General features: G+C 31.0%; 2 long non-coding RNA genes across 3 annotated transcripts; one reads left to right on the top strand and one right to left on the bottom strand.

The window, feature by feature from the left end:
* The first annotated feature begins 6329 nt into the window (after positions 1-6329).
* On the top strand, positions 6330-21292 carry LOC145330887 (uncharacterized). 2 transcript variants are annotated; one of them, XR_013883567.1, is made up of 12 exons: positions 6330-6646; positions 7396-7463; positions 8365-8449; positions 9182-9298; positions 9594-9731; positions 10560-10647; positions 10988-11117; positions 16450-16735; positions 17547-17616; positions 18181-18233; positions 19311-19384; positions 20132-21292. It is a non-coding gene; the product is annotated as an uncharacterized LOC145330887 (long non-coding RNA). The 2 variants fall into 2 exon arrangements; XR_013883568.1 differs by lacking the exon at positions 9182-9298 and having other exon boundaries at positions 6342-6646.
* Positions 8870-9597, bottom strand: LOC145330888 (uncharacterized). The gene is made up of 2 exons (XR_013883569.1): positions 9326-9597; positions 8870-8911 (listed from the first exon to the last, which is right to left on the bottom strand). It is a non-coding gene; the product is annotated as an uncharacterized LOC145330888 (long non-coding RNA).
* Positions 21293-22806: the final 1514 nt, after the last annotated feature.

The raw sequence follows: 22806 nt of genomic DNA, 5'->3' as shown, positions 1-22806 counted from the left end.
CCTACCTAAATTAATGGTACGAACTATCCATTACGGAAGAATGTAAGAATGGAAAGACGGAAGAATGATAAAGCTTCTTTTTTTTGGATGGGGGGGGCACTTTGGGCAACTCCAAAAGTATGGGAGAGTGTTAAAACCTCTTCATTGCAATTTTATTTGTTTACTAAAGGATAAAGGAATCTATAAAAATATTAAATATCAAAACAATAAGGGTTGGATCTTATGCGTAGGTCATTAAAGATCTCTTAAATGGCTTGTCTAATTTCGTTGTAGTTTTATTTACTTTTTTTCTATATAGATAGAATTTTTTCCAGTATGGCTTCGAAAACAATTGACATCCGCTGGATTAGAACTGGTTCGGAGTTATACTGAAAATTCATGTATCGTATCGTATTAGAGACAATTATTAACACTTAATGTAATACCAATAATAAGTAATTTTACCAGTTTAGTTTGCCCGGGCCTTCGGACACTTTTTATTAATTTTATTTTCTTATTTTACAATCCGCAGAATGCTGTTTATAATACAACTTTAAAAATAGCTTTAATTTATTTTTAAATACTATTACATTTTCTTTGATTCCTGTTAATTATTTGACTTTTTTATTGACCCTTTTTAGTCATCTATGAATGTTGTAATCATACTAGTGTTATTTTTACTTAGTGCTTTCATTTATCATACATGTGAATTTTTTATTATTTTGTGATAATGTTATTTATAGTGCATAACGGTGGCGCCCCTTGCAAATAGGGGCTCTGTAGTCATAGGAGTAAGAAATGGGTATAAATAGACTAAAACCAGCTCGGTTTCTATGTGAAGCTTACCTACAAAGGAGCTGCGACCCTAGCCTTAGAGGTTATTTGAGTGATGGAGGGGATACCTAACACCCACCTGATATATTACAAACTCCAAAGATATTTTTGAAGGTGTAAAAGTAATTCTTTTTGGTGGTTGACCCCTTATCCCTGAAAATTAGATTTCATTCAACTATTGGCTGTACCCCTAGCCTTTAGTGCATTTGCTTTATTCCACACACACAACCTCCCCACGGGAACTAACTCAACAATTTCATGGGTAGTTTTTTATTGATCCAGGGTATGTTTTAGGCTATTTGGTGTAGACTATAAACACCCTTGGCCAGAGTCAATGTCCAAATCATAGACGTCCAAGGGGGGGGGGGTAATGGGGCGATTACCCCCCCCCCAAAAAAAAACGAATTATTACCCCCCCCCCCTTCAAAAATGTTTACCCCCCCCCCCCCAAAATAAAAAGCTTGGACGCCCCTGGTCCAAATAGTATTATTTTCTTATTGTATTATAGAAAGCTATCCAAGTTAAGTAAAATGAGTATTATTTTAATTATTGCTATTTCATTATTCGTGGACAATTGTGCAAAAAACTGTCTTATTTCTTTTATCAAATAAAAATATAAAAAGACAACTGTTTAGGATATAAGATGACTAAAACTGCATATGAGAAATATTTTGATGGGGGGGAAGTATTTTTAAGTTGCATTTATTCAAGTGATATAATAATACTCTAAAAATGAATATCTGCGATCCTATTATAAATGTGAAATAGTACGTTTAATAGTTCGAAGAAAAAGTTGGATTAAGTTTTGGGGTGGTTTTAGGCCATATCTCGTCTACTCATTCTTATTCCAAACCCTTAAAAATATCTGCTATTGATAACATATAAACCTACTTGTCTTAGGAATCTTAAATGTGCCTTTTAACCTCCTTGTAAACCCCCTAAAAATACCGAAGCGTCAATTTTGATTTAATTTTTTTTACAGTGAATGCAATATTTTTTTGCACTATTAAATTGCATTTAAAAATATGTTATTTTTGCACATTAACAATTTAACGGATAAATTTTACCCCATTCTGATTATTAATATCCAATTCAGCAAAAATATTTGTTTTTCATGGTGGGAGGGAACATTGGGCTGTTTATTACACTAGTCCCCAAAGTCTTATAATAACATATTCTTTTATTCATTGGCTTAACAACCTTAGGAACTTTTATTGAATTTTAATTGGTTGGTTCATTTAGTTGAGTGTCAAAACGTTTCAACCACTAATTGTAATTAAAAGTAGGGGTTATTTTGTGTATCATCATTGTCTTGTTTTAACATTTAGAAAAAAAGCTTAGCTTTCAGAACTTTTTCTATCTTTTTTTTGCATCTGTCCGTAAAGCATTTAAGTAATTCTATTTTCTCGGTTGCTATAGAAGATAAATGTCTGTTTTTTTTATATTAGAGTAAATGAACCTAAAAAATCTTAAATTAAATTCAAAACTTACATAACACGTTAAAAAGGGGACCGGTTCTAGGTCAAACTGAAAATAATGTATCGCATCGTATTAACAATTTTTCACGAGTAATAAAATAAAATTTATACAATCATTATCAGTATTATAAATTTTTCTTTTACTAAGCGCGGAAAGCTGTCTATAAAACGAAACGATAAAAAACTGAGCTCTGTTATAGAGTAGGTGTGCAGTTAAAAATTAATGGATATAGGATATACATGAATATATTGACAGAGGAAAATCTGTCATCAATTTAGCTTGCTAATATGAATCTATTTATTGGTCAGTTCGTTCATGCAGAAGAGGGAAAGGAAAGGGGTTAAGGGGGTGGACTAGGGAAGGGGGTTATCCTTTAACTAGCTTCCCGAATTACTTATTAGAGTACATGAAAATCTGGTGCAACATCCAAGTAATAATACATCAGTTCAAAAACCAAATTATCCTAGGTTATCATCAAAGGCCATCTGTTTTAATAGACTTGTCTATTCTATACAACTATATGATAAGCAAATACTAAAAAAACTCCGGGAGGAAGGGGACATTGAACTTTAAATTATTCCGACCCCAAAGTTCTGTTATTTGTTGGCCTACAAACTTTGGGTGTGTTTATCAAGTCTTCATTTGGTGACAGTCTCCAAAATTTTTCACTAATAATTTTAATCTACAGAATTTATTTATTCATTGTCTTATCCCTTATGATACCTGAAAACTTAAGAGTGAAAAAATTAAACATAATCTCATGTAAAACTTATTATACAACATATTCTATTGTAGGTTCAAACCGTTTGGAAAATCTTAACATACATAATATAATTAATTTTACATCTAACTATTAACTCTATATATTATATGGTCATTTAGAAATATTTACTCCTAAAACTACTAGGTACAATGGTATTTGCAAAGCATCTCTTAACTCACTTCTTAAAATGTGAGGAGGTCCATATCAAGCATACTGTACGGAGCATTACAAAGTGTCCTACAATATGTGCCATGTGACGTCATAAAAATGAGGGATGAAAGGAGAAGTGGGAAAGAAACCCCTTAAAAAGAGATGGATTTATTGACGTCAAAAGGCTCATTTTTAGGACACTATGGAGAGCTTCATACTGTACTAAAGAAATTTTCAGCCAGCTGTACAATAACATATTAGTTTAGACTTTCAAAGTTATTTATCGCATCGTATTATAGACAGCTTTCCGCGGATATTAAAGTTTAAAATTCTAAGATTTTTTATTTTTTTTTTGCCCACAGGGGCCAAAATCCTGGGGTAACAAAACTGGTATATAGTTTATGATTTCTATTTAATTATTCGTAGGAAATTGTCAATAATACAAGATGATACATGAATTTTTAGTACCGGTTCTAATCCAACGGACATTAATCTGTTTCGAATCCAAACTAGAAATGATAATAAAATGTAAATATCTTAAATCTCAGTATTTAATAATGTTCGTTAATATCTCATTTATTGAGCTTTGTAATTTTATGGATGTTGCCATCCTTGTTCTTTGTGGTCTAGCCTTAAAATAAACATAAGATATGCTTATACGAGTTTTTTTTTACTTCTGTGTTTTGTAAGGAAATATAATAGAAGGGGGTCATAAGGTTAAAGATCAAGGGGGGGAAGGGGACATCGGGCTGTTCTTTATACTAGTCACCAAAGTTTTAATCAACGTTTTTGGGGACCTTTATTGAATTTTGATTTATGGTTCATTAAGTTGAGAATACAAACTTTTCAACCACTATTTGTAATCTACAGAGGGGGTAATTTTGTGTATTGTCATTGGGGGTGTACATACATTTATCGGCCATTGTCTTATCCTTTTAGATCCCTGGTTATAGATAGATAGTTATAGGGGGGAAGGAAGAGGGAAATAAGTCCCCAAAGTTTTACAACTCGTGCTTGGGTCACCTCCGGGTTCCAGGGACAAATGTAATCCTTTATCACTACTTCACAGGACTACAATCTCTCACCAATGTCTCCTTTCCAGATCAGCGACGCATTAATCCCTGTTTGACAAGTATATCTAACCTTAGAATGGTGGTATTATTTTACACCGATCCTAAACCCAAATACACTTAAGAGATAGTCTTTTGTTTATAAGCCCTATTCCGAAAATGGTACTAAGACATTACTGATAACTTTATACTGTTATTTAGTCTAAGAATTTTTTATTCCTAGGTAACTAACTTTGCCAACACTTTTGGACTGAAAGTATCTACTGTGATTACTAGAGTCATGCGAACATGACTACAATATTCCGTTCTGCTGCCTGTATCCCCATGAGGCGTGAAGTTCTTTGTTAGGTACCTTTGTCAGGTAAGAAAATCACTAGGCTAGCTCCGAACCGATCTTCCAGAGTATTAGCAAAGTAAAACTACCTTTAAGACGTGAACTTATTCAGAGTTCTAATCCGAAAATGTTAAATTGTCCGAATAGATAACGATCTCCAATTTTCCTGGACTTCAGAAGCTTGGGGAGGATCCGGTTGTTAGTATCGGCCGTCAGATAGCAAGCTATAATCAACCGTTGGTAGCCGAGCCACCACCGTATCTCCCTGTGTTATTCCTATTTAGCCCCGTAGTGACTTACGACTTATGGTCGTACCGCGCTTATAGGAGTTCCCTTCAGAACAAAACTTGGAGACAACTATCCGTCCGGATGCCTAAGCTTTTAGGCCCTAAGAAGGCCTTACCCTTAAATTTATCTCAATTGACCAACATCAAAATGATATTCTATAATTTATTTAACAAGATATTATGAATTTTATCTAACAAAACTTTTTATTTTTTAGGTATGTTTTAAATGAAAAATCCTAAGTTTGAGCCGCCAGGACCCTCCAGAAAATTCCAAAGCAAGAGAAGGGAGTCTTCCCTTAAATTTTAGAATTTTTTAAAAAGAGTCAGTGTGATATAGTAATTCCGTATAACGACTGACTGTTTCTCTCTTCCAGGTTTACTTTTATAGGCCTAAAGCCTAAGGAGAAAAGAGAGACAAAAAGGATGATTTTGATTTTTATGTTGATTTTTATGTTTTATCAGGAATTGGCGACCTAATTTTTAAGATTTTGCATTTAATGGTGTGTGTATATCTCAACTAAATTACAATATTCATTTCATAAATTAGTAAGATCACATTTTATTTTATTTTACATCAAGAATACATTAAACTATTGGTTTCAAATTAGTTTTCTAGTAATGATTTTACAAGATCCTCTTTAATTTTTACAATTTTTCATTCTTTTAATTTAGTTTTTTTATCACGAAACCTCTAATTTTATGATTCTTGTGTTGTTTTACTAATGTTAATTTGTACTGACAATATTTGCTAATAATTTTTTAGCTGTACTATGACCATTCTATTAAAAAGGGTTATTGTCTCTAACATTACATTTTAGGGTCTTCGTTTTATAAATCTTATTTCCCCATTTTAATAAATAGGTCTTTATACATGCTTTTTTACTTAAAAATTATATTAAATTGTTTTAGATTTGTCTAATTTTGATAATATTTTTATAGTCTTTTATTTTCATTAGAAAAAATACATAATTTAAAGTATGGGTTGGATTTTTCCCTAGTAAAGCTACTCTACAAGTTATTCATAGAATCGGTTCAAGGGAAAAAGACGATCCATGTACCCCCCTCAAAAGAAAAGCTCGATTATAACACGTTCAAGAGGCTAAAAATGACTCGTGTTTCATACAGCCTTGTTTTTGAGGTGTTTTAAATCATAGAATATTATTTGTTTACTATTTTAATAATTTTTTTTGTGTTTTTTGGCACAGACGAATTTTTTATATAATATTATGGCTTTAAGACATGATTTTAAGTTATTTTTCAATTAATATCTTTATGTACTACATTAAAAGTTGAAGGCTCTTAAAAACTTATACCAAAACATTAATGTCGTCTTACCTACATTGGTGAGCGCACTAATTTATGGATGCCGCGCTAAAATTTGAGTAGTTCTTATTTACCGCATGGCGACACTGTCTAGGTTTTAGACTACAAGCTAAAAACATTTTTTAAACATAAAATAAGGAAATATACGAGTTAAAAGTTGCTTTTTTATGCTCACTTTAAAGTGAGAAATAGTAATAAGAAAAGCTAGATCATTTGTTGCTATAATTTGTCATTTTCCCTAAAAATTGGTGATAAATTTTAATAAGAGCCTTCGTGATATGATAAATATGAAAATCTTAGTTTAATATAAACATTGTGAATATTTTAGATTTATCTTGCTTTATGTCGGGTGTTGCCATGGTGAAAATGTGCTTAGTTTTGAAATGATAAAGAATTGACTAAAGAAGAAATAAGCACACTATTACTGGTAAACTAAATTTTGTTTATGTTTTTTAAAGCTATAATTTAATGTCTTTTCATGCGTCGACTATTTAGCAAGTTAAACCAAGAGGTTTTCATAGACAATGGACATTCGGCTTCGAAACCGATTAATATCCGCTGTATTTGAACCAGCTCTCACCCATTCTAAAAGTCATGAAATGCATCGTATTACAGACAACTTCCCACGAATATTAAAAAAAAATTAATACCTTCAGCCCCTAGAGTTCAACAAAACTGGTTTTATACTTATATATTTTCATTTTAATGTAAGAGAAAACCTGTCTATAACACGATGCGATAAATTATTCTTACATCATTATATTATTTGTCTATATATTTTTTATCTCCTAGATATTAATCCACTCCTATCGGGAAGAGTTAAAAAATAGAAAGACATTCCATTAATTAATTATCTTTTATACAAATTTGGTCATTTTATTACTGTTTTATTCGAAAGTTCGTTTTTTAAGGTCATTAATCTTATGCTACGTTTTTATTATATAATATTTAGTCCTTCCTTTATCTCTCACTAAACAGATGTTTTTTAGACTAAATTTTATATGTATTTTTAAAGAAACAATATTTTTAAAATGTTGTTTTCCATAAAATTGCAATCATATTCCTGCATTATGACCTGAACATAATTATTTATCAATGATTGAATTTTATGTGTTTTAAAAATTGGATTTATTCTTTTTTGTTTAGATCTAAAAATTGAATTTCTTATTTTTTCAGGCCCTTTTGCAGTAGTTTGGCTGTTTTTTGTTCTTGATTGTAGTCGTAGTTTGGGCTCTCAATTTTTGGTAAGTATCAAATTTGTAACTTTTTTATTTTTGACCTTTAAAACACTAGTTTTACTATATTGAACTAATGTCAAGTGGACATATATGATAGCCTCGTCATATTCATCTCCTTTCTACTAGTTGTACATTATATAACATTATGTGTGTTGAAAAAAATATAAGGTCCACATCAACTTCTTGGGAAATTGTTTTAAAGAGCAGCTGGGTTGTTTCAGTTTATTTGTTATGGGCCAAATATTTTTCCAACAATTACTTTTGTTATTTTATTTTATTTCCATATCTAGTTATAGAGTAGTTTTATTTAAACTGTTATAGTTCTTTTTACGCGTTAGCAAAAGCTACATATTTTATTGATTTTATCCTATTTTATAAAGTAGTAAGCCTTTTTTGTCTGTAGCAAAAGATCTCGCTAACCGCTGAACCGATATGGTTCACCTTTACAATGAAGCTTCTTATATGTCTATGGAAGGTTGTAAACTATTATGGGTGAAAAGACCTCACACATTAATTGCCCCTAGAGGCTTCTAAGGGCGTAACCGCTAGTAGGTGTATGAAGTATTTTACATTTATCTCATAGTCGGTTCTAATTTTGTAAAAATTACTTAGATCCTTTCAGATATAAATAATAAACTCTTAAAAAGTCCTTTTATAAAAAAAAATAGCTAAAAACCCGACTATACAGTCAAAAAGACCCTAAAGTTAGTTGCTATTGCATAAATTTCAAGCAATATCATATTCCCAGTTTTGTTCTCACTTATTAGTTTCAATCTCTCGATGTCATGAGTCATCAGAAAGTTCCCAAAATAGGCATTAAATATTGAGAGATTGTCATAGAGTCTTAATTCTTTTATTATTAATACAAGTATAAGTTTCCCTGGTAGCCATACTGTTTTATATTTAGGAGGAATCCAGTCAAATCACCCCACGAAGACTGAGAGAAGGCTTCCCTAACAAGACTAAAGTTTAATAATTTAAAATATGTCAAGGTAAAGTCACGCAACCTATTTCTTCACCACAGAGCAAAAATTAAGTGTCGGAAATAATGTTAATTACTTACAAAACTTAAATTTATACTAAAATGTAATTGTTTAATGCAAAAGCCATTTTTGTTTTCAAATTCATTTTTAGCAAAGAATATTTAATTTTGTAGAAAATAAAAATGAGAAAAATATTATCCAATCTATATATGTGATTAACCTATGACGCGCAAAAGGTTCAAATCTCTATATTCGTTGTATCAGTCTAACGTCGCCCGTCGGCCATCTTACTAAAAGCAAGGGAAAACAGTCTACATAAAAACTTAAAGAAAATTGTTATTTTTTAGTACAGAATACGCATTTAAATCAATTCAAAGCATTTATAAAAACAATTTGAACTTTTTTATTTCCAATTTTAGTAGTTTTCAACAACTTATTTTGTTTCTTTTAAGAAAAGATTGGTTAAATTAACTATCGTGAAAAAGTTTTCAAAATGTAATATTAAACTGTCTCTGCGGAGATACAAGGTAAAACAAATATTAAAATAGTCAGTTCATTTACCCAGCGAAGCCGTACATGCAAAGATTTAATTTAAACCAAAATTGAAGATATGATTCCATTGAATTCACTGTTCCTATTTAATTGTAAAGAACCAATAAATGGGTACCGTAACAGCCTCCAAGTTAACTTTAAAAGCATTGTAGTCCATTAAAAGTTTGGGCTTAATTTGATATTATCAAGGCCTGGAATTAGCTAAACCTAAGAAGAGTGGATCTGCCCTCCCCATCTCTAGTGGAGAACTTTGTTGGTGCCCCTCGTGATGGATCAGAAGGAAAGCCTGAGCACGAAGAACCATAGGTAAAATGTTGTTGATTGATTAGCTACCTAATGAAATTTGGAATCAAAGTTATAGTGTAGATTGCGGCCTATCCAAATATCACCTAATTATGTAAGTAAGTTTTTCATTCTTTGACTAATGAACCATTGGATTGTTTTAATGAAATGTACTATTCTGAAAAGCCCTAAATCGAAAAAAGACTTTAAAAAGAAATTAACAAAGCAATGCAAACTTTAGTATTTTATTTATGTATTATACTTTATTGTTTTATTTGTAGTTCATTTATAACAACCTAATTTTGTTATTTTATTTTAGGTTGTTTAGAACCGCTGTATTCCACCTGAATAAACGAGTATTGAAAGCTTCCCTGACTGCTCCACTGTCAGCTGTTCATTCTGGGACACCTGCCGCACTGCTAAATCTCCAACTAGTGGGTTGTGGTACACATACAAAGTAAGTATATCATTGCATGTAATGGGTAAATTATGAATGGGAAATATATATTATTTGAGTGTTTTTCACCTAAATTTTTCAGCTCTCTGTTGAGTTTCCTATCCCTATTTCCCTGATGGTTGAAAAAAAAGAAAGTTTTTTAATATTCTTTACAGGGGAGAAAAAGGTTGATTGAAGATATCGAACTTTTAAATGCCGTCTTCTTTTTTGAATATTTTTGTTAGGTAGAGATAAAAATGGACCATTTCAAAATATTTGAAGTCTTTAGTAGTTTAGTCTTTAACAGTCATTCGTTGGTTTTTTGTCTCAAGTATGAGACTGATATGGTTCTCCATTTTCGGATCCTAGGAAATTGATGATTACTAGCTGTTTTTTCTGGTGTTATCCTATAATAAAAGAGTTAGAAACCTGAAATAAAATTATTAATTATTATTATTGTTTCAATCAAAGTAGTAGAGTGTGTATCTATCATAGCTTCACTTTTTTTAAAAACATGGATATCTAGATTTAATTTAGGAGGTGGTGTGGTAGTGTTGTGGTCCAAAAAGCTGTTTTTTCTTCCAATTTTTAAAGATTATTGAGCAAAGAAAAAAAACGCTTTTTCAGATTTATGCACCGCACACCGATGACAACGTGATTAGACACCTTGCCAAATTTTTTTTTACTTTATTCCTGGAATAAGAGCAACATTCTCTTCCACTTTTAAATTATAGCTTTTTTAATAATATAAGTAATAAATATATTGAGTATTAGACCGATACTTAAAAGATTGATTATTCTAAAGTTGTATAGCTATTTTAATATCTTTTAATTGTTCTTATTTTTCAGTTGATTTGCCGTTTTCTTAATGGGGAGGTTTTTAATGCAACCATCTCGCAATCAGTGAGCAAAATTTACTCAAGATAGCGGTTATGAGGTAATGATATTATCATTTAGTCTTATTTTAGATAGGTGTTAATTTAAAATATTTTTATTTGTTCATAGATTATGATATTATATAAGTTTTGATAAAAAAAAATGGTTTATATATTTATAATGGATTTTATGATGAGAAAAAAAAGTATTCTGAACAAGAGTAGAACCAGAGGATAGTGCTAATAATTAGATCCTAAGATTTTTAGATGTAATTTATAAGTTTGAATGTCTTTTGGCTTATTTTCTGTGTGCTTTTCTTTTTTAAATAATCTTATTTACAGCTTATATTTTGTAGAATATTTTTTAGCTTGATTTAATATTTATTTTTTCTGTTTTTTCAGTCATATCTACTCGGCTCCCAGTTTTAATACAACAACTGTGGTTCCAACATTGCATTGCTGATCAAGTAACTGGTGAAAGACCGCCCTATATTTGATTGCAGACGGAGTAGCCTGTACACTGATTTTCTAGGTAAGTGTTCCTTTTGCTTCTATTTTGGTCCTTTAGGGCCTATGGTGCTCCCATCCCTTTTTATAGGATTGTGAAGCTAAAAAAAGACCCCTTAATTATTTTTTGGGGGATAAGATACATGCATGCTTATTCTTATTTTAGGTGAAGCAAAAAGATTAGGCTTTGTTTAATGTAAACAGAATATGTGACTGATATATTTATAATTAGATAGTTATTTGCTTAGCAAAATAACTTCTCCCCCTTTGCAAAAAAAAATTTCGCTCAATTGGAGGGGTTTTAAAATAAGTTAGAGATAAATTTGAGAGTGATTTTTATTAGCTGCTTTATTTTTCAGTTCATTTTGTTGGGAGTTGGGAGGGTGGTTTATATTTTAAAAACTTAAATTTATTTTGTTAATATCATTCTGTATAAAACATATAAGGCATTATTTTCTGTCTTTCTATAGAGTAATTGACATAAGAGACATTGGCCTTTTGACTTATAGATTTAAGACAAGAGTGAAAGAAAGTGATAAAGAGAGGGGTCGAGAGAAAGAGAGAAAGAATTAATATCGCTTTTTTGTTTTATACTGATAGCTTTGGTGTTTTGTTTTTATTAAGGAGTGTCGTGTAAGGTGAAAAATCAAGGTGTGTGTAAAAAAAAATATTGATAAGTAAAGTTTTAGTTTATTTATGTTGATTTTATTTTTATGTTGTGTGAAATGTGCATGTGCCATCCAGCTTGTTTGATATTTTCTTAATTTAGAGTTTTTTGTAAGTTTGTTTTAATAGTGTTGTTTTATTTCAGCTGTTAGCTTTTTAGCTATCCAGGCTAGTGTATGTGTGTAACCGATTTGGTTAAAAGAAAAATAGGCAGCTGATTTCTGCTTTCTCATTTAATTTTTTCTCAGCTAAGTGGGCAGGTGTGTGCTTGTCGCTGTTTAGTCTGGTAGAGTGTACTCTACAGCTAAATAGGCTGTGTGTGTGTGTGCCTAGGCGGCATTAGTTTTGTGTGTCGCTTAGGGGCTTGGTAAAGTGTACTCTACAACTAGCTAGGCTGTGTGTGTGTGTGTGCCTAGGTGGCACTGGTTGTGCGTGTAGTTTAGTGGCCTAGCAAAGTGTACTCTACAGCTAACTAGGCTGTGTGTGTGTGTGCCTATTGTTAGATGTTGAATAATTTATTTTAGAGCTATATAGCCTGTGTGTGTGTTCCGCCTAAGTGGCTTGGGAAACAGCTGAGTTGTGGTGTGTAAAATTGTTGCTTTAAAACATATATGTGTAGTTTCCCATTTGTTTTTAAATGACCTTATATTTTTTTTTTGTTCATTTTAAAAGTTTAAAATTTTATGGCTTAGCAATTGTAACTTTTTATGTATAAATTTACAAGAAAGAAGATTTATAAGTGAAGTAAATATTTTAAATGTAGCAAAACAAGGATGACAACATCTATAAATAGCGAAACACAAAAAGGTCATTGATGGTAATATTTACAAGTAGATTTGTAGTGTATTTATTAATTGATTTATTGGGTAAAATAAACACTAAAAATTGTTTTTATTTATATAATGTTGTCGGTCAAAGTAACTTACATAAAGGATGCTCATAACTATGGGAAGAATTATTTTGATCATGATATCTTAAAGAGTTTTAAGACTGGTCCAAAAATACCAAAGATATGGGGGAAAATGTAAAAAATATAGAAATAGCCAAAAACCTGCAAAAAGGAAGTCTGAACGTCATGTCTGTTTTCTTTAAACAACAGGAAATTTTATTTTGCAACTAAAAAAAAATCTGGAAATCGTACCATAAACACTGAGGATATGTAAAGAAATGAAAAAATTACAATAATAGCTTAAAACCTATTCTATTACGCAAAAATTTTGATTGTTTTTATGCGCACGAAAACGAATTTTTCCAATAATTGTCTATTATTTTGCCAAAAATTGACAGAAAAATTATTCGGCGTTTTTATCTTCCTATTTTAAAGAGAATAAGAAAAAAAATTTATTTTTAAGGCAAATCGATTTAAAAACTGCTTTCAAGAAATGTTAGAAAGTAATTTAAGATTAAGTTGTCCTAAATCTTAGAAATTGTTATTAATTTATCTTAGGCTTGCGTGTGTGTGTTTAAATATTGCAAGTTGTACTTTCAAAATACGCATTATTTAAATTAAAAACTAAAATAATTTTGATGAGGTCTGTTTTCTATCTTGACATGTGTCAACTTTTTTCAACACTATATTTATGCATTTACACAAAAATTTTAATTATATTATTTCGGAGCAAAGCATTTCCTTAATTTACTATCTATCAGTTTAATAATATTAGAACCCTCAGAAAAGTTTTTATCATATAAAGTTTTTCAAATTTTACTATAAAAATTCAATTTACTTTCCATAAACAACTAATTTCAAAAAATAAACTGCATTTAGAAATATTCTTTGTTTAGGCCAAAAATATACAAAAAAAAACTCGCCATTTTATCTACACATCCTAAGAAGTACATGTTTCAAAGCATAAAGGTCCTATTCTTTACACAATGATACAACTTTTGGCTGCGCCCCTATAAGAATATTCTTAGGGAAAAGCTTAAACTCATATTTAGGTTCTTAAAACCTTTTACAATGCCATAGATGCTTAGTGCTGTAAAAAGTATGAACAATATTTTAATTAGCTTATAGAAGAACGAAAGGTTGTTAATAGTTAATCATTTTAGCTTGCCACAATGCTATCTCTTATTTTAACATCGACTACAGCTATGATTTTTATCTCTAACACTACCCAACTATTGTAAAAATTTGGACAAGATTTGCTATAAGATTACTGATATCAATGTGTGAAAAATTAGGAAAAAGTATAAAATTAAGATATTTTTTACAAATCTGAATACAATGTAAACAAGGAGTTTGATACTTTTGCTTGTGATATTTTTCTACCGGGCGCGCGTGACCCCCGTTGTCAAAATCCTTAGCTCAAAAATGTAATGATTTACATTAAAATTATGTATTTTGATGGTGTTGTAGAGTTAGCAACAGTAAGGTGTTTACTGTTTAAGACCAGTGAGTTTCTTTAGGTTAATGCTGTAACAGGTTATGAGATCCGTAGCTTCTTATTAGGTATTTCTGGTATTATGGCTGTTGGTGAATATTCCAGTCCAAGTCAGGTGGAATCTTGCTAGGATACTGTGGATACACATCTGATAAACGTCTGATGACTTGTGTTGTATGATGCAAGGCTGGTTTCTTGACGTATTTGACTGTAGATCTACTGATTTTCAAGCTCAAGAGCAATGGTTGGCTGATTGTTTTTATCAGAATCAGCTACTTTGTTAGGAGCTAGTAGATGATGAATCTGGAACTCAAACTTGGGCATATTTATCCGCTTAGGTATTGACAAGGCTACGACATTTGGTTTTGTGAAAAAAAATCAGCAAGAAATCAGTTGCAAAAATATAAAAACTTGTATTCAAATTGGTCTTAAATATCTTTGCAAAAAGGAATTAAAAATAGAAAAACTTTTGTAGATTTTATTTGTTTTAACTTTTATTGGGTTTTAAATCTTAAATGTCATATTTTAATTTCGTATATATTGACAAAACTACCCCTCTGTCTATAAAAGATGAAAATCAGAGATAGTGTAGCATGCCAATGTCCTTTTTATCAAAGCTAGGGTTATGTTTTTAAAATCGGTTTACAGTTAAGGAAAAGAAATAACTGTCAAACAGTTTACTTTTTGTTTAACAATAGAAATCCACATAGGAGATTTAAATTTGAGTCTTTGTCAGACAGTTTTAATTGAAATATTTCGCCTTTATTATTTAACAATTTTAACTATATATATGGGAGAGAAATGGGCCAATTTAACTTACTTGGACATTCCTGTTTTTTGAGTTTGTGGTACTGGAAATTAAATAATAATGTTGTTCATTCTTATACTTTTTGTAATTTGTATAAAAAAAAGCAATTAATTGCAAATCCTTTGCATCTAGAAAAAATTTCATATTTTGGGTAATTAAGTAGAAAATTTCGTTTTTTAGTGAAATAAGAATTCTTTTTTCCCTATCTTTGGGATTATTCTTGAGATATTAAGGTTTGATAATCCGATGAGAAGTCCTTTATTTTAATGCTATAGAAATCCTTTATCCTGCCATACATAATTAAAAGGCCTTTATTTAGTCATTTTCAGTTACATGCTACAAAAAAAATTAACATTTTATAGGTTCAGGGATAGCAGGATATGTAAAAATTGCTTTGAATCCAATTATTTCCCGATGGATTTTAACCGGTTCTCAGCCATATTAAAGCTAGTATATAGCATCGAAATGTACATAATTTTCAACCAATACTTAATTAAAAATTAATTTAGCAATTTTTCATTTTAATGTCAGCGGGAAACTGTCTATAATACGATGCGACGAATAATATTTTTTCCTAGATTACTATATGAAGTTCGAGGATACTTGGAGATTATTTATTTTGTATTTTTTAGGAAAAAGTATAGGCAGAAAATATTTAAAAATTGCAAGATTATCAATTTAGAGATAGGATAGAGATAACTTTTTAGGGGTTAATTAGCGCTCGCCTAAACTACAAAATTCCTGCTGGGGACATACAGTAAAAGAACTGAAACCTAAAATCATAGTAAAGCCTAAAAAAAAAAGATAAAATTTTTTAAGTCTAAAGTGAAACTTAAATCAAACTTATACCAGATAGAGAGCCTAATCAGTTCAGTCTTATAATGTTGTATAATTTGTAGTTGAAAATTCAAGATAATCAATTTAATGTATTTAAAAGTTTGTAAAAAGTTGAATTAAATGTATGTTTTGGAGCGATTTTTAACACACATGTCTAAAAATCAACACATGTGTTCAGAACTAGGTCATAAACCTCAGAATTTATAAATTCATTTTCATAAAAATTATTAGCTAAAATTAGGCTTATTTTCAGGGATCTTAAGGGATAAGACAATGGACGATATTTTGTTGGAAATTTAAGACACATTAACTCATAATTAATGAAAATTGGATTTAATTATACAAGGATCTAAAGGGATAAGACAATAGATGATAAATTTGTTGGACTATTTTGCTACATAAACACATAATTTATGGAAATTGGATTTAGTTAGACTTTTCTTATGGAAATTTTTATTTCTTTTGGGATTAAGTTCATGCTTATTTAATAAGGTCTTGTAATTTTGGATGACACATTTCTGTTAGTAAGTTTTTGCCAATTATTATTTCAAAAGTACGGTGTCATTCTAATTTATTATTGTGTGGTGTTTTCTGATTATTACAAAAAAAAATTTAATAGCTTATTTATTTATTTGTTACTAATTCTTGTATTTTATTTTTAGGTATCATGCCTGTTCAATATCCTGTGGTTGGAGGGTCGAGTTTTTGTTGAAGAAACAGTAGAACTGAAATTGGTTATTTGTGAAATTCCTCCCTTGGGACCTCCGCAGATTTTACCGGTTTTTGTCTGCAGATTTGTATCTTTTACCCTGCTGACTGAAAGAAATGTATCTCCGAAGTTAAGGAACCTGTTTTGACTTGGAGATGGGGAGTGGTGCTCGAGCTTAGCCAGCCACATATGTCCAAAAAGAGTGAAGGGCTTGAGGATACTAATGGAGGTATAGGCAGGTAGGAATTTATTGTTTTTTAAGCAAGAAAAATTTATCTCTAGGTTATATGTTTTCTGCAGTTTTGTGGGGAGTTATTTTATAATTTTGATTGTATGTTGCAGCTTGCTACATAACTAGATATGTCTGTACTTGATAAATACTAGAGAGCATATCTGCTCTAAAACTAGAATTGTCGTCTGTAATTATTTTTTAATTTTCTGCTGAATTTGTTCATTTTATTAAGCACACATAATTGCCCTACTTTATAGTTATAATCATGTCTATTCTTGTTTAACTCTTTTTATTATTTTTTCTCGTCTGTTATAAATGAAATTCTGCACTTCATTGTATAGTTTTAAGAATGGGATCTGGAGATTCTTAAAACGTTTGGATAATGACTATTTTATACCTTATCTTTTTAGTTAGATAAACCCTAATATAATTTAAGACATTAATTATTTTATTTAGGGTTTTTATTAGACTGTTGCTTACTTTAGAGTAAATCGATTTAATTGGCTTAAACTCCGGCTTTGTTTCAAGCTTATTCATGTCAATCCTGTTAGTTCCGCGTTCAGTAAGTGCAATGAGTAATAGTCTCCCATTTGACATATTAATGTAAGCAATGATAAAAAATAATAAGCCAAATAGCGCAAGAGTACTACCAATTACCATACTTGTTAATAGAACTAACATGATTGTCATGAATTTATTTTGAGAAGGAAAGTCTTCAAGATATTGGAGCCATGATAAAGCCTTTGTGTTTCTGGCCCCATTTTTCATGCACAATGCACTTTTAAAATCTGATTTTTCTTTAATTCTATTGTTTTCAGATATGTCAGTGTTGTAAGAGGACTGTACAGTTTTGCAGTAGTCAATTTTCTGCTCATCTAAATCCTCAGGGTAATTTTCTTTGCTTTTTATTTTACTGATGTTTATCTGTTCGTCTATTTCCTCTTTTTGCCCCAAACTATTTTCTAAATCGACTTTGCCTATTGTTTGATTTAAATGTTCCTCTATAGGTTTATTTCTATTATATTCGAAATTTTCAAAAATTTTCCTAGTCGAATTAACGGAAATTTTATTGGTAGATAATTTTTCAATATTTTGACTTATTTTTTGATTTGACGCGTAATTAGGGGATTTACTAATATTATCCAATTTTGTGTTAGACACATTTTCTTTTATATTGGTAATTATTGGCGGATTAATTTTATCTATTGGATTATTAACAATAGAGTTTTCTATTATTTTAAAATCATTGTTTATAGACGAACAGTTTGATGTTGAAGTATTAGATGTTTGACTTTCCATTAATATATTTTCTATTAGCTTATTAGTATTATTACTATTTACACTATTTTGGGTATTATTATTGACATTATTTTGGGTAGTCGAACATTCTAGTACTTCAACATTCTTAATTTTTATATTTTCATTATGATAATCAATATCCGAATTTTTCAGGTTTATCTGAATGGACAAAGAGATGTTGATTTTGGGACCAGTTTGATTTAATGGTGAGGTTTTCTCTAGAATAGGGGTGCCGGGTATGTCCCAAGAATCCGTAACTTGTGGTATTTTTGCCTGTAATTGTATGTTTTTGATTTCTTGAGAAATACTCGGCTGCCCTACTAGTTTTTTTCCATTGTTGGCGGGAGTTTGCACGCCGACAATGGATGGTATAGTCTTGATACACCATAATTTAAGCAGCGTGGGCATTGTTCTTTGGAGAGAGTGACATTAGGGAAAGTGAAACGCTCCCCACTACCATGGGTGTCAGAATTACACAATAAACAAACTATACTGTTAGCTTTTTCTTTATTCTTTTTATACCACCATTCCATATTTGCTTTTTTAACTGCTTCATCTGGATGTTTTAAACAGTATCTAGAATAGTGAGGCTTTTGGCAATGCTCACAAGTTTTTTCCTTTTCTACTTGGTTTACATTTGCATCTTTTTGTCTGTCTAATTTTCTTTTTCTCTCAATTGCTGAGTTATAGAAGCTTCTATTATTACTAAACCAGCTTAAGATTGTCTCTTTAGAGAAGTTAGGAACATTTGTGGATGTCAAAAATGCAGATTGTAATAATGGTGGTACCAAATAGGTACATATTTTTTCCCTAAGTTTGGCCATTTGATTTTCATGACTATTGCCTGTTTTTTGCAACATGGCTGCCAAATATATTATTATTTTATTTGGTCTGTCTTCATCTTCAGCAGTGAATCTATAAGTGTAGAATTGTTTCTCATATTCATGTGGGTTGAGTAATTCTGCACCTATGGCAGTTAGGATCGATTTTACAAAATCCTGAGCACTAAGGGCATTAGGATCTATTTCTAGCATATCTAGTTTATTCCTTGATTCTGTATTAAAGTAGTGAATAAGAATATTGTTGTAGGAACTATGAGTAAAAGGGATCTCATATTCCTCCAAATATTTAAAAGTGCTAAAAAAAGTGTAAGGGTTAGTTTTTTCTTCATATTGGGGTGGGATTTTACCCAATATTTTGACTTGTCTGTGAATACGTTCGTGTTGACAACTGCCCCACACTAAATTATTTGGTATTAGATTAATTATTTTTGCTGTATTTAGGTCAGTGGTAGATGTGTTTGCCTGTAACAGCTTCTGGAGGACGTGTATTTGTGACTGGGAGAACATATTTCCAAGTAAGTTATTGTCTTGAGATGTCTCTCTATGTCTATTATCTCTATTTGTCCTTGGAGTTCTTCTATCTGACTCTGTGTCTGAAGAACTTATACTAGAACTAGGACCACTACTGTCGTCGTGTCTATTCATTCTCCTTGGCATAGAGAAATTCTGTCTGTCTTTATGCCTGTCTTCTCTGTCACTATCATCTCTTTTATTTTGTCTTTCTTTATTTGACTTAGTTTTGTCTTTATCGTGTTTATAACGATTTTCATGTCTATCATGATGTTGTTCATGGCGTCTCTGGTCCTCATTGCCATGTGGGTTAAGTGGATCATACATTCTGTCAGGCCTTTTTTTAGAATGTTTTTTACTTTTTTGTCTGTCAAAATCCTCACTATAATAGCTAGATTCTGACTCATAACCCGAAAAATCTGAAGTTGGTTTAACTACTTTTTTATTTTGGGGTTTATTTCCATTATTTTCTTGTTGTATTACTTGAATATTTGGCTCATGTTCATGTATGGGTGGAATGTCTTGTACATGTATTTGAGGCCTATGTAATATGCGATTTTGTCGCCTATTGCCTAAGACAAGCATTGCTGTTGTTGAGTGAATTTCCGGCCTAACATGAACACTAGGTATTTCCTCCAGTCTTAAATAATGATTTACTGCATTATTTAATCCAGGTTCATATTCTGGATTATAAGGTGGAGGATTTAATATTTCATCTTCTAATTGATCAATAATAATATCATCCATTTTAGGTTATTGCTGTACTACACATGGAATGAGGCCTAAATCAAAGATAAGTGGAGCACCATTGTGCGTGGCCTATGCTTTGGATAGAAGAGATAAATGGCAATAATGATGATGACATGTTGAATGATTGTTTGTCAATGAAGAGCTGTGTTTTTATGGATGTTTTACTGGTAAGACTTATTTAGTGGCCTTGAGCCAATATCCCACCTAAAAGAAAAAAAGTTAAATCTTACCTGGGTTAATCCGTAGGTAACGGAACCAATTTTATGGGTCACCTCCGGGTTCCAGGGACAAATGTAATCCTTTATCACTACTTCACAGGACTACAATCTCTCACCAATGTCTCCTTTCCAGATCAGCGACGCATTAATCCCTGTTTGACAAGTATATCTAACCTTAGAATGGTGGTATTATTTTACACCGATCCTAAACCCAAATACACTTAAGAGATAGTCTTTTGTTTATAAGCCCTATTCCGAAAATGGTACTAAGACATTACTGATAACTTTATACTGTTATTTAGTCTAAGAATTTTTTATTCCTAGGTAACTAACTTTGCCAACACTTTTGGACTGAAAGTATCTACTGTGATTACTAGAGTCATGCGAACATGACTACAATATTCCGTTCTGCTGCCTGTATCCCCATGAGGCGTGAAGTTCTTTGTTAGGTACCTTTGTCAGGTAAGAAAATCACTAGGCTAGCTCCGAACCGATCTTCCAGAGTATTAGCAAAGTAAAACTACCTTTAAGACGTGAACTTATTCAGAGTTCTAATCCGAAAATGTTAAATTGTCCGAATAGATAACGATCTCCAATTTTCCTGGACTTCAGAAGCTTGGGGAGGATCCGGTTGTTAGTATCGGCCGTCAGATAGCAAGCTATAATCAACCGTTGGTAGCCGAGCCACCACCGTATCTCCCTGTGTTATTCCTATTTAGCCCCGTAGTGACTTGCGACTTATGGTCGTACCGCGCTTATAGGAGTTCCCTTCAGAACAAAACTTGGAGACAACTATCCGTCCGGATGCCTAAGCTTTTAGGCCCTAAGAAGGCCTTACCCTTAAATTTATCTCAATTGACCAACATCAAAATGATATTCTATAATTTATTTAACAAGATATTATGAATTTTATCTAACAAAACTTTTTATTTTTTAGGTATGTTTTAAATGAAAAATCCTAAGTTTGAGCCGCCAGGACCCTCCAGAAAATTCCAAAGCAAGAGAAGGGAGTCTTCCCTTAAATTTTAGAATTTTTTAAAAAGAGTCAGTGTGATATAGTAATTCCGTATAACGACTGACTGTTTCTCTCTTCCAGGTTTACTTTTATAGGCCTAAAGCCTAAGGAGAAAAGAGAGACAAAAAGGATGATTTTGATTTTTATGTTGATTTTTATGTTTTATCAGGAATTGGCGACCTAATTTTTAAGATTTTGCATTTAATGGTGTGTGTATATCTCAACTAAATTACAATATTCATTTCATAAATTAGTAAGATCACATTTTATTTTATTTTACATCAAGAATACATTAAACTATTGGTTTCAAATTAGTTTTCTAGTAATGATTTTACAAGATCCTCTTTAATTTTTACAATTTTTCATTCTTTTAATTTAGTTTTTTTATCACGAAACCTCTAATTTTATGATTCTTGTGTTGTTTTACTAATGTTAATTTGTACTGACAATATTTGCTAATAATTTTTTAGCTGTACTATGACCATTCTATTAAAAAGGGTTATTGTCTCTAACATTACATTTTAGGGTCTTCATTTTATAAATCTTATTTCCCCATTTTAATAAATAGGTCTTTATACATGCTTTTTTACTTAAAAATTATATTAAATTGTTTTAGATTTGTCTAATTTTGATAATATTTTTATAGTCTTTTATTTTCATTAGAAAAAATACATAATTTAAAGTATGGGTTGGATTTTTCCCTAGTAAAGCTACTCTACAAGTTATTCATAGAATCGGTTCAAGGGAAAAAGACGATCCATGCTCTAATTCGTTTGCTTAAAAACTTTAGGAGCATTTTATCAAATCTTGAAATCGTAGTACATACTAGTAGTGTTTAAGCTTTTATACCAATAGTTTTGTTATATAAAAAGAGGTTGTATTAATAATTTGGGATGTACATTTATACTACAAGTGCCATTAGAGGCCTCTAGGGACCCTTGAAGTGGGGTTGGGGGAGTCGACTTCCTTCATCCTTTCAATTCCAGTTTTGAATATAAAAATGTTTTACCCTCCCCCAAAATAGTTACAAACCTTCCCAAGACCAATGATAGGCTACACTGTAAAAGAGTTTCGGTTCAGCGGTAAGCCAGATATTAAGGTAAAGACAGACATCCTGTTACTTTTTAAAAAGATTGTCTTATCCCTTATGATCCCTGAATGTTAAAGCATTTTAGGTTAGGTAGGCCAACTTTATTTAGTGCTTAAAAGAAGGAATTTCTAAAATTTCTATTTTTATAACAAACGTATCAAAAAGACAATCATTTATAAAAAAAACACCACAAAAATACTTAGATTCTTGATACGAAAAAAAAACAGTTTGACAAACGAACATTAACATTTTTAGAGTAAACTATAATGTTCCCAATGTGTAAAAACTGCTAAAAATGCATGATAAAAAAGTTTCTCGTATACATTCGAATCCGGTGGATAGGAACCGGTTCTC

The sequence above is a fragment of the Acartia tonsa genome, chromosome 10, assembly GCF_053477335.1.
Source record: "Acartia tonsa isolate MP-2025a chromosome 10, ASM5347733v1, whole genome shotgun sequence".
Taxonomy (NCBI): Eukaryota; Metazoa; Arthropoda; class Copepoda; order Calanoida; family Acartiidae; genus Acartia; species Acartia tonsa.
This window is presented reverse-complemented; position numbering and strand designations above follow the sequence as displayed.